Genomic DNA, 13,120 nt, shown 5'->3' with positions numbered 1-13,120 from the left:
GAACACCCCAGAAACATGGTGGCAGGGCTCCCGGCAGTTCTAGGGCAGGGTTGAATTCAGGATGGGCCAATCCAGCAACTCGCAGGGCCATCAAGGGTGTAGTTCTTCAGTTGTCACCCCACTACCCTCCACCATGTCAACTTCCTCTTCAGGGGGATTCCCTGCCAGCTGTGGGGTGGCAGGCCATGGCAGCTGAGGCCAAATGCTCCCTCATTTATATCCAGTACTGGAGAGTGCAGGAGCTGGCTGGCTCCCAGGGCCCACTCAGAAGAGCAAAAAGCTCTTTCTCAGGTATCTGTATGTCTCAGCTAGACAGGCCACCAGCAGCAGCAGCTCAGCCTGGGGAGGAAGCTAGGCCTGAGAAACAGATAAATAAGCTCTTGTCCCTGCCTCGGGTTCCCAGACTAGTCTGAAGGAGAGTCAGAGAATAATTTACTGTGGGAAAGTTGAGATCCACAGAAGGCGCAGGGGAGGAGAAGCTTCCCTGAGGAAGTGACATGTGAACTGAGCTGTAAGGAAGATGGCAAATTTCTTTCTGCTAGATAAATGTCCCTTGCCTCTTGCATGTGGATATTGTGTAACTGTCACTGTCAAATGAGGGTAGATGCATGACCCCAGCTTGGTCAATCACAGCACCCCATCCCTCTGGTCACAGTGGTTGGCCTGCAGAATGGCCACGTAACCCAACCTGGACACTCAGGCCCTCCTTAAGATTCCTGTATGGATGCTGAGTGTCACTTCCTTCTGGATCATAAGCCACAGATGATAAGCTTTGACCACCCACTGTCCCGCTTGCCTGCCATGTGGAAGAATCTGCTTGAGAATTAAAATCCACTCGGAGAAGCAGAGCCAAGAGATGGAGAAGGAAATAGAGTCCCAATGATGTAGCTAGAGGCCTGGATCAAGCCACGCCTGATCCTCCCTTGAACTTCCCAGTTACATCAGCCCATAAATCTTGCTTTTAGCCTAAGCTAGTTTGCTTTGAAGTTTTGTCATCTATAACTTAAAAAATCCCCTAACTAGTAGAAGTGGACTTTGGCAAAAAGAGAAATAGCATAGGGTCCTAAGAGGGGACAACATGAGATCCTGCTTCCCTTTAGGTGCAGGGATAAGCTGCTACAATTTTTGAGTGACCCATTTTCCCCCAAGTTGCTCATAGCCTTTTCAGAGAAAAAAGAAACCCATACATGAAATGAGAAATCAGCTATAACAATAATTATAATGAAATTATGTGCTCAGTAAATGTTAGCCAGATACCAAGTATTGTCCTAAGCTTGTTCAACTACCTGATCTTCCCAATTATCCCATATGGTGGTACTAATTGCATACCATTCACAGATGAGGAAACTGAGGCTTAGTCAAACAATTGAGTAGTTGAGCCAGTATTCAATGTCAGGCCATTGGATTTGATGGTAGAGCCTCTTCAGGATATAACTCAGTGGGACCCCAGTCCCATTATTCTACATGAATAGTACTTCCTACATTTGGGGAGTGCCCAACCTGTGCAGCCATACATGGTAGCCCTATTTGTGGACACCTCTGCTCTTAATTAACCACTCAATTTCCATATGCATTAGGCCAACACCATAAGTATGGTAGGCGTCATTGGTAGAGAGTTCCAGAAACAGAAATGGTTTTGTGGAGGAGGTGGAATGGGAACGGAGGTCCCATAGTTGAGTAGAATTGTAAGGGAGAGGAAGGTAGATCTTATAAATAGAAGGAAGAATGTTAGAAGACTGAATGGGCTTGGCTCACTAAGGAAAAGACCAAACTTTCAAGGATCAGTTGTGAAATCACCATTTTCTCTCCCTCCCTCACCCCCAACCCTCTATACCTGGGGTTGAACCCAGGGGTGTGTAACCACTGAGCTACATCCCAGATCTTTTTATTTATTTATTTTTATTTTGAGACAGGGTCTCACTAAGTTGCTGAAGCTGACCTTGAACCTGTGATCCTCTTGCCTCAGCCTCCTGAGTTGCTGGGATTACAGACATGTGCTACCATGCCTTGCCCTTGACAGTTCTTACATCTGGAGTCAAAGGGACCTCCCTTGTGAGGTTTGGAGGAAGCTGGGTTCCCCATGAAGAGGGGGAAATTAGTTCGAGGACTTCAAGTTTTAAATTTTAATTTAAAAACATTCTGAAAAACATAAATAAATAAAACCATCCGGTATTTTATCAGTAATTTGTAGGAAAGGCTTTTGTGTCTTGGCCCCAGCAGGCCGCCACCATGTACAACAGTGTTTCTCTAGAATCCCAAGTACCCTGAGAAACAGCAGGGGGAGCCAGCCCAGTGGCACACGCCTGTAATCCCAGCTGCTCATGAGGCTGAGGCAGAAAAATTGCAAGTTCAAGGCCAGCCTCCTCAGTTTAGCAAGACCCCGTCTTAAAATAAAACATAATGATGCCTGGGGACCTTGGTGGTAAAGCACCCCTTGGTTCAATGTCCAGTACCAAAAAAGAAAAGGAAACACCAAGGGGAATAAAAGTAGAGGGGTTCAGCTCTGACCCATGGTGTGTGTGGGGGGAGGGTTCTGAGTGCTCTGGGGAAAACTTTGCCTCTCAGTTAACTCCTGCTGAGAAGGAAATAATGGCTGGAACTCTGGAGAAACAGAGTCAGGGAGTAAATTTCATTCCTGGCCTGGGGCTCAGGATTCAGTGGAGAGAACTACACATGGGCCATGTCCTCCCTCAGGGTTCATTTATTCTTCACGTGCCCAGTTATTCCATTCACTTATGACCCCCTCTACTTGCCTCCATTTCTTCTTTCAGACTTCTGTGTCTCACCCAGTGACATTATTGACATGGCTGAGAGCTATGAAGTGACTAAAGCTCAGGTGATGGGAAGATACTGGATGGTCAAAGGTGACAGAGGCATCTTAGAAGAATGCACTAAGTCTGCAGGCGCCTGGGGCAGACAGTGACTTAACAACAGATCAGAGGGGTGTGGGGGTGGGACGGACAGTGGAGTGAGACAAATATTATTACCATATCTACAAACATGATTATACTCATATACAGCCAGAGGAATGAGAAGTTGAAGTTGAGCTCCATTTGTGTACAATGTGTCAAAATGTATTCTTTTTTTAAAAAATTACTTTTGTATTTCTGGAGACAGTTTTTGACATGAAGCCTGTTTTGACTGAGATAAGTATAGCTATTCCTGCTCTATGAGATTACCTTTTGCATGAAACATCTTTTTCCCATCTGTTTAGTTTCAACTTATGTGTGTCCTTAAGTGAATTATTTTGCAGAAAACATATTGGTGGATCTTGATTTTTATCCATTCTTTTTACCCATTCATCCAGCCACTGTGTGCTTTTTTTTTTTTCTCCTATGGTATCAGGGATTGAACTCAGGGGCACTAGGCCATTGAACCACATCCCCAACCCCATTTTGTATTTTATTTAGAGACAGGGTCTCACTGAGTTGCTTAGTGCCTTGCTTTTTCGCTGAGGCTGGCTTTGAACTTGCAATCATCCTGTCTCAGTCTCCTGAGCCGCTGGGATTACAGGTGTGCTCTACCCGCCCGGCCACTATGTGCTTTTTTTTTTTTTAATTTCTAAATTTGTTTTAATTAGTTATACATGACAGTGGAGTGCATTTATGCACTTTGACATAGCATATATAGATGGGGTATAATTTCTCATTTTTCTGAGTGTACATGTTGCAGAATCATGTTGGTTATGTAGTCATATATATACATAAAGTAATAATGTCTGGGGCCTGGGGTTGTGGCTCAGGTAGTGCGCCCACCTAGCGGGTGCAAGTCCCTGGGTTTGAACCTAACCACATAAAAATAAATAAATAAAAACAAAGGTATGTGTACAACTAAAAGAAATATTTTTTAAAAATGTCTACTATCCTTCCTATCCCCACACCCCTCCCCTCGCCTCGCCTCCCTTCACTTCCCTCTACCTAATCTAAGGTAACAACTATTCTTCCCTAGTGCCCACCGCCTTATTGTGAATTAGCATCTGCATGTTAGAGAAAACATTTGGCCTTTGGTTTTGTGGGATTGGCTTGTTTCGCTTAGTATGATATTCTCCAACTCCATCCATTTACTGGCAAATGCCATAATTTCACTCTTCTTTAAAGCTGAGTAATATTCCATTGAGTATATACACCACCTTTTCTTTATCCATTCATCTATTGAGGGACACCTAGGTTGGTTCCATAATTTAGCTATTGTGAATTGAGCTGCTATAAATATTGATGTGGCTGCATTACTGAACTATGCTGATTTTAAGTCCTTTGGGTATAAACCAAGGAGTGGGATAGCTGAATCAAATGGTGGTTCCTTTCCCAGTTTTCTGAGGAATTGCCATACTGCTTTCCATAGTGGTTGTACCAATTTGCAATCCCACCAGCAATATATGAGGGTACCTTTTCCCACATTCTTGCTAACATTTATTGTTGCCTGTATTCTTGATGATTGCCATTCTGACAGGAGTGAGATGAAATCATAGTTTTGATTTGCATTTCTTAATTGCTAGAGATGTTGAACACTTTTTCGTATATTTGTTGATCAATTATACTTCTTCTTCTATGAAGTGTCTGTTCAGTTCCTTAACCCATTTACTGATTTGTTTTATTTATTTATTAATTTTTTGGGAGTTAAATTTTTTTAGTTCTTTATATATCCTAAAGATTAATGCTTTATTGCAGGTACATGTGGTAAAGATTTTCTCCCAATCTGTAGGCTCTCTCCTCATGTTATTGTTTCCTTTGCTGAAAAGAAGCTTTTTAATTTCAATCCATCCTATTATTGACTCTTGATTTTACTTCTTGCGCTTTAGGAGTCTTGTTAAGGAAGGCAGATCCTAGGCCAACGTGGTGAAGATTTGGGCCTATTTTTCCTTCTATTAGGCACAGGATCTCTGTTCTAGTGCCTAAGTCTTTGATCTACTTTGAGTTGATTTTTGTGCAGGGTGAGACATAGAGATTTAACTTCATTTTGCTACACAAGAATTTCCAGTTTTGCCAGCACCATTTGTTGAATAGTCTATCTTTTCTCCAGGGAATGTTTTTGGCACCCTTGAGATAACCGAATTTATGTGGATTTGTCTCTGTGTCCTCTATTCTGTACCACTGGTCTACAAGTCTATTTTGGTGCCAATACCATGCCATTTTTGTTACTATAGCTCTGTAGTATAGTTTAAGGTCTGGTATTGTGATGTCTCCTGCTTCACTTTTCTTGATAAGGATTGCTTTAGCTATTATGGGTCTCCTATTTCTCCAAATATATTTCATGATTGCTTTTTCTATTTCTATGAAGAATGTCATTGGGATTTTAACAGGAATTGCATTAAATCCATATAACGTTTTGGTAGTATGGCCATTTTGACAATATTAATTCTGCTTATCCAGGAGCATGGGAGATCTTTTCATCTTCTGAGGTTTTCTTCAATTTCTTTCTTTAGTGTTCTGCAGTTTCATTATAGAGGTCTTTCACCTCAATCTGATTCCCAGTTTTTTTTTTTTTTTTGAGGCTATTGTGAATGGAGTAGTTTTCCTAATTTCTCTTTCAGCGGATTCATCACTGATATATAGAAATGCATTTGATTTATGGGTGTTGATTTTATATCCTGCTACTTTGCTGAATTCATTTATTAGTTCTAGAAGTTTTCTGGTGGAACTTGTTGGATCTTCTAGATATAGAATCATGTCATCAGCAAATACTGAAGTTTGAGTTCTTCTTTACTTTAATTACCTTTAATTTCTTTCTTTTGTCTAATTGGTCTGGCTGGCTAGAGTTTCAAGGATGATGTTGAATAGAAGTGAAAGAGGACATCCTTGTGTTGTTCTAGTTTTTAGTAGGAATACTTTCAATTTTTCTCCACTTAGAATGATGCTGGCCTTGGGTTTAGCATGTATAACTTTTACAATGTTGAGGTATGTTCCCACTATCCCTAGTTTTTCTAGTGTTTTGAACATGAAACTGTACTGTTTTTTGTCAAATGCTTTTTCTGCATCTATTGAGATGATCATATGATTCTTGTTTTTTTAAAAAATATTTTTTAGTTGTTGATGGACCTTTATTTTATTTATTTGTATGTGGTGCTGAGAATCAAACCCAGTGTGTCACACATGCTAGGCAAGTGTGCTACCACTGAGCCACAACTCCAGTCCCTGATTCTTGTTTTTAAGTCTATTAATATGAATTACATGTATTGATTTCCATATGTTGAACCAACCCTGCATCCCTAGGATGAACCCCACTTGATCGTGGTGCACTATCTTTTAAATATGTTTTTGTATGCAATTTGCCAGAATTTATTGAGAATTTTTCCATCTATGTTCATCAGGGATATTGGTCGGAAGTTTTCTTTCCTTGATGTGTCTTTGTCTGGTTTTGGTATCAGGGTGATTTAAGCCTCACAGAATGAGTTTGGAAAGGTTCCCTCCTTTTCTATTTCATGGACTACTTTGAGGAGTATTGGGTGTTAATTACTCTTTGAAAGTCTTGTAGAACTCAGCTGAGAATCTATCTGGTCCTGGGCTTTCCTTGATTGGTAGGCTTTTGATGGTGTTTTCTATTTCATTACTTGAAACTGATCTGTTCAAATCATGTATGACCTCCTCATTCAGTTTGGGTAGGTCATATGTCTCTAGAAATTTGTCCATGTCTTTGAAGAAGTTGTCCTCCATTTGTGTACATTGTGTCAAAGTGTATTCTACTGTCATGTACAACTAATTAGAACAAATTAAAAAGCAAAACAAAACAAAACAAAACAAAACAAAAAAACAATAGATCAGAGTCCAGAGAGGCTCAGAAGGATGTGGAAAAGAAGTTGCCAGGCAGAAGATGACATTTCAGACAAAAGGAATAGCAAGGCACAGAGGTGTGAACAGCTGGCCTGCTTAGAGAGAGGTGAAAACTTCAGTGTGACTGGAGCCCTGGGTGTGTGGAAGGGGGAGGAAGGATAAAACATGAAGCTGGAAAGTAGGTTGAGACGAGGCTGGGAGAGGCTTTAGATGGCAGACTTAGCATGGAGTTTATTCTCCAGGCCAATTTTTTTTTTTTGTACTAGGGGTTAATCCAGGGGTGCTTTACTACTGAGTTACATACCCAGTCCCTTTTGAGACAGGGTCTTGTGAAGTTACTGAGGCTTACCTCAAACTTGCAATCTTGCCTCAGCCTCCCAAATCACTGGGATTATAGTCATGTGCCACCATGTTCAGCTTCCTCCAGGCCAATAGTTCTTAAAGTATGGTTCCTGAACCAGCTGCAACAGCTTCACCTAGGAACTTGCTAAAAATGCAAATTCTCAGGCCCCAGACCTCCAAAATCAGAAACTCTGGGAATAGGACTTAGCCATGTTTTAGCATGCCCTCTGAGTCAGATGCTGAGATACATGTCTGCAGCTTCACCTGCTTGGGAGGCTGAGGCAGAAGGACCACTTGAGCCCAGGAGTATGTAGCGAGTCTGTAAAATACAGTGAGACCTTGCCTTAAAAAAAAAATTAAGAGGGCTGGGGATATGGCTCAAGCGGTAGCGTGCTCGCCTGGCATGTGTGTGGCGCGGGTTCGATCCTCAGCACCACATACAAACAAAGATGTTGTGTCCACCGAAAACTAAAAAAATAAATAAATATTAAAAGAAAATTCTCTCTCTCTCTCTTTTAAAAAAAATTAAGAATTATGGGCTAGAAATGTAGCTCAGTAGTAGAGCATTTACCTAGCATGTGTGAGACCTTAAGTTTAATCCCCAGAACTGCAAAAAAAAAATGAATAAATAATTAAAAATAACATGTCCTCTACATGATTCTTGGTGTCCATTAAAGTCTGAGACTCACTTTCCTAGGTACTAGGGAACTATGGCTGGTTTGCAGATTAGTGCCATAATTGCACTCTGAATCAGAACATACTCTGCTAGTGGACTGATTAGAGGGGGTAAAAGTAAAGTCAGGGAGATGGGAGCAAAAGCATGTGCAAAGAAAAACACTGGCTGCAGTAGATGTCCTCCAAAGTCTTTCTTCTATAGGAACAGAAACCTTGACTTTTAGTTAGACCTGTGCCTCTGAAAGACTCAATACCCCAGCTTCTCTTTGAACATGGGCCTAAGTTTTGATCCATAAGATGTGAGTAGAGGGTGGAAGAGATTTGTGTAACTATGTGATCACGGTTCCCAAGGGCTGTGCTATGTGCTCACTTCCATTGAAGTCAGATGAAATGTGGTGTCAAGCCACCTTCAAACAGGGTCAGAGACAATCCCAACCAACTATGGAGCAATAGAGGAGAGGCAGCCAGGGTCCCTCTTACCATGTAGTCACCATGTCAGACAGGGTCTGTTTTTGGCTAGGCTGTTGTACACTTCCATTTTATTTGAGTCACAGTTATTTTTGGTGTCTGTTAGAGAAACCAAACCTATATCCTAGCTGATACCGTTAGCATGTGGAACACCGAGCATTCCTTTCAGACTGTATCTGCTTCTTTCCCTTCCTTCCTTTTTCCTTTCTCCATTTTTCTTTCCCTTTTCCTCAGGAGGACTTAAGCAAGCATCAAATGAAAGATACCCACAGTGAGTTTCATAAAATACAATTAAGCTCATTAGCTGGGTATGGTGGTGCACACCTGTAATCCCAGCCATTCGGGAGGCTGAGAGAGGAGGATAGCAAGTTCAAGGCCTGTGTTAGCAATTTAGTAGGCCCCTAAGAAGCTCAGAGAGACCCTGTCTCAAAAAATAAAAATGATTGGGTATGTAGCTCAGTGGTAGAGTACCCCTGCGTTCAATCCCAAGTACCCAATTTTAAAAAGAAGGAAAGAAAGGAAATTAGTCTCAGAACGTTTAATATTAGAAGCAACAGCATATCCAGTTTTCCTGACAATTTCCAACAATTTCTCATTTGAACATCAGAATCAAATATTGAAAAATATTCTCCATAAATTTCACAGCAAATGAAAACTGAGCTCCTCAGAGGATTTCCTATCTCAACACTGGTTGAAAGCTCAGGAAATATTAAGACACAACCTTGGGAGGATGATTCTTTCAAGGACCCTCTGAGGGTAGTGTCAAGCACTTTACAGGAATTAACACATTTGCTTCAATACCATGACCCTCAATTTACAGATGAGAAAATTGAGTGGCTGAAAGGGAGCAGGTGGTGGGTGCGTTTTGTAAGCCAGGTCTTAAACTCTAGAGGCCAAATGTCCAGGGCTGCCAGCACCCTCCACATAACAAAATTAGGAGCATGTGGGTTTAGGATCAGAGAGAAAATACAAGAATCACTGCCCAGGAATAGGCCTTTGTTAGCCAAGAGAAATTGGTAAGATCTAGTAGATACTAGAGACTCCTAAAATGGGCTTCTCCTGTTACAGTGAGAACACATGGAACCCCCAAATCTGGAGCTTGACTAGAACAATTCAAGAATGGAAGGAGAAATAATTTGAAAAGCTAATGTCCAAAAAAGAAGAAAATTTCTCCCTTCTGCCTCAATTTTTTCCTGAGCACCTATTATGCACCAGATATGTGCTGGGGACCCTGGTGGCAACCAGGAAACTTACCTAGTGGTTGAAAGAAACCTTCTAAATTGTCTCATCCTGAAAATAACCCCACAAAGTAGGCACATGATCATTAGGGACATGATCATGCCATGTTACAGAGGAGGAAACAGAAACTCAGAGTGATGAAATGACTTATCTGATGTCCCACAGCTGGTTACTAGGTAGAGGTGGCATCTGGACTAAGTTTTTCTGACTCCGAAACTGCTTTTAATGTGCCATCACTGTCTCAATAGTAGGACAGGAAAGATGTTATGGATATGACATTTAAGTCCATTTTACTTCCTACAGGTTTTTTTTGTTTTTTAAATTTTAATATTTATTTTTTAGTATTTGGCGGACACAACATCTTTGTATGTGGTGCTGAGGATCGAACCCGGGCCGCACGCATGCCAGGTGAGCGCGCTACCGCTTGAGCCACATCCCCAGCCCCACTTCTTACAGTTTTTAAAATAAAATTTAAATATTGAACAGCAGTTTAGTACACACCCATCATATTTAGGTTTTCAAGTAACTTTTTGTTGTTGTTGTTAGTACTAGGGATTGAATCCAGGGGTGCTTAACCTCTGAGCCACATCCCAGCCCTTTTTAATTTTTATTTTGAGACAGGGTCTTGCTAAGTTGCTGAGGCAGGCTTTGAACCTGGTATTCTCCTGTCTCAACCTCCAGAGCCACTGGAATTATAGGCATGTGCTATCACACAGGGCTCAAGTAATTTTTTTGACCATTGTTAACATTTGTGATGGTCCTCTCCATTCTGGTATGACTAATTTGAGATTTGTCTATTATATTGAAGTTATACTGCATACCTGCTTAACCTTGTAAGAATTTATTCCTTTTATTAAATAGGTTGCATTTCTATCAATTCACAAGCTGTGAATATTCCATCTGGCAGGTGTACCCCATAGTTTTTAATCATTCCCCTCTTGGTACCATTTCTTCTAAATTTTACTGTTGCAAAAATATTTCTTGGGAGGTACTGGGGGAATAGCTCAGTGGTAGAGTATGCTCAAAGCCCTCAGTTTAATCCCAGCACCACACAAAAAATATGTATATTTAGGGGGTGGCTGGGGACATATATATATCATATATATGTAACATATATATGCATATAGATAGATAGATAGATTTCTTGAGCTGGGAATTATAGGTCAGTGGTAGAATACTTGCCTAGCATGTGCAAGGCCCTGGGTTTGACAGCATGCATGCATATATATATTTATATAAATATATGTAACACATGCATATATATACATACATGTTTTATATATATACATGATATATATTATATATATATATATATTTTTTTGTTGTTGTTGTTGTTGTTCTTTTGGGGGATGTACCAGGGATTGAACTCATGGGGCACTCAACTACTGAGCTATATCCCAAGCCCTATTTTGGGTTTTATTTAGAGACAGGGTCTCACTGAGTTACTTAGTGCCTCACTTTTGCTGAGGCTGGCTTTAAACTTGTGAGCCTCCTATCTCAGGCTCCTGAGCCACTGGGATTACAGGCATGTGCCAACACACTCAGCCTTATTTATTCTTATATATAAATATATTTATATATAAGAATAAATAAGGCTGATATATATATATTTCTTCAAACAAAAAAATGTTCTTCAAATATCTCATAGGAAATAGCTTTGTCCTAACTTAAGATTGTTCCCTGAAATTCCCAGAAAGGAAATACCTGGATCAAAAGGCTTGGGTGGATGTGGTGGTAGTCCCAGGAACTCAGGAGGCTGAGGTAGGATGATAAAAAGTTTGAGACCAGGGCTAGAGATGTAGCTCAGTGGAAGAGCGCTTGCCTTGCACGTGTGACGCACTGGGTTCAATCCTCAGCACCACATAAAAATAAACAAATAAAGGCATGCTACACAACTACAAAAATAATAATAAAAAAAGTTTGAGACCAGCCTCAACAAATTAGCAACACTCTATCTCAAAATAAATAAATAAAAAGGACAGGAGGTGTAGCTCTGATAGAGCATCCTGGGTTCAAATCCCAGTTCCCTCCCAGTAACATTTTTTTTAAAGGCTTGGAAATTATTAAGGTCTTTGATGCAGACTGTAAAATTGCTTTCCAAATCCTTTAGCAAGTCATTTCCAAGAGAATTTATTTATTTTTTTTAAATAGATTATTTTTAAAATATTTTTTTTAGTTGTAGATGGACACAATACCTTTATTTTATTTTATTTTATTTTTTTATTTTTATGTGGTGCTGGGGAACGAACCCAGTGCCTCACGCATGCTGGGCAAATGCTCTACCACTGAGCCACCACTCCAGCCGCCTCCAAGAGAATTTAGATGTACCCATTCCTCATGTGAACACAAGTCTTTGGTGTTACTAGATTGTTTTCAAACTTCAAATCTTTATGGCTGTAAATGACCTCCTCTTTTGTTCTGTACTTCTTTTATTACTATTAATATAGAAAATGTCCCAGGTTTATTGTGTGTCCTTTGACCATTTATTGTTATGAGTTTTACGTGTTGTTTATAATAGTAAAAGTATTAACCTATCATCAGTTTTCCAAGTCTAAAATTTGCATTTCACTATTGGCTATGATTTTGATTTTAGAGGAAGAAGGTGACTTTTCTTTTTCTCTAGCCACAGGATCTTTTTTTTTTTTTTTAACATACTTTTTGTTGTTGTTGTTTAAACAGAGTCCTGCTATGTTGCCCAGAATGGTCTTAAACTCCTGGGCTCAAGCCTTTCTCCTGTCTCAGCCTCTGGAGTCCTAAGACCATAAACATGAGGCATCACAATTGGATCTTGAAAGTTTTTTTTTTCTTCTTCTTTTTTGGTACTAGGAGGGTTGAACCCAGGGGTGCTTTACTACTAAGCTACATCCTTTTTATTTTTTTGGTACCAGGGATTGAACTCAGGGGCACTTGATCACTGAGCTACATCCCCAGCCCTATTTTATATTTTATTTAGAGACAGGGTCTCATTGAGTTGTTTGGTGCCTTGCTTTTGTTGATGCTGGCTTTGAACTTGCAGTCCTCCTGCCTCAGCCCACCTCACCCCCCCATTACAGCAACCTTTTATATTTTGAGACAGGGTCTCACTAAGTTGCCCAGGGAGGGATTGAACTTGTGATCCTCCTGCCTCAGCCTGCCAAGGTACTGGGATTATAGGTCTGCACCAAGACACCAGGCTAAATACTTTTATAAATAAAGCTCTCCATCTATTTCTTCTGATTTTTTTCATTTGCTCTAATCTTAGAAAACCATTCACTCAGGCAATGGCTTATTTTCCATCAGGTTCAAGAATTAATGGAGATGCCTGACCTGTTTTGTCATCTTTTTGAAAACAAAGAAGATGAAAAGATTATATATTTTTCCTGCATATATTTGACTGTTCTTTTCTTTTTGGGGGGAGTACCAGGGAACCAGAAATTTTTTTTTATTTTAATATTTATTTATTTTTTCTTAGTTCTCGGCGGACACAACATCTTTGTTTGTATGTGGTGCTGTGGATCGAACCCGGGCCGCACGCAAGGCCAGGCGAGCGCGCTACCGCTTGAGCCACATCCCCAGCCCCAGAAATTTTTTTTGAACCCAGAAATTCTTAACCACTGAGCCACATCCCCAGCCATTTTTATTTTAAGACA

At 40.4% G+C, this 13,120-nt stretch overlaps 1 protein-coding gene across 1 annotated transcript in view; it reads right to left on the bottom strand.

The window, feature by feature from the left end:
• Window positions 1-13,120, bottom strand: part of OGG1 (8-oxoguanine DNA glycosylase) — a gene marked incomplete at its 3' end in the record, with an annotated part of 40,011 nt that overhangs the window by 7,492 nt on the left and 19,399 nt on the right. The window lies entirely within an intron of this gene.

This window comes from Spermophilus citellus (assembly GCF_964194105.1).
Source record: "Spermophilus citellus genome assembly, chromosome: 19".
Taxonomy (NCBI): domain Eukaryota; kingdom Metazoa; phylum Chordata; class Mammalia; order Rodentia; family Sciuridae; genus Spermophilus; species Spermophilus citellus.
This window is presented reverse-complemented; position numbering and strand designations above follow the sequence as displayed.